This window comes from Hipposideros armiger, unplaced genomic scaffold (assembly GCF_001890085.2).
Source record: "Hipposideros armiger isolate ML-2016 unplaced genomic scaffold, ASM189008v1 scaffold_761, whole genome shotgun sequence".
Lineage (NCBI taxonomy): Eukaryota > Metazoa > Chordata > Mammalia > Chiroptera > Hipposideridae > Hipposideros > Hipposideros armiger.
The window spans coordinates 92,609-92,865 of record NW_017732111.1 but is presented as its reverse complement, the minus strand read 5'-3'; positions in this window follow the sequence as shown (position 1 = coordinate 92,865).

The window sequence follows — 257 nt, the reverse complement described above, 5'->3', positions numbered from 1 at the left end:
ATAACCCAAAAACATGTTTGCAAGGATGTGGAGAAACTGGAACCCTCATTCACTGTTGATGGAATTGTAAAATGCTGCAACTGCTATGGGAAACAGTATTGAAGATTTCTAAAAAAAATAAAAATAGATCTACCACATGATCCAGGAATCTCACTTTTGGGTATAGACTCAAAAGAATTGCCAGCATGGTCTCAAATAAATATTCTCATACCCATATTCACAGTGCCACTATTCACAATAGTGAAAAGATGGAAACA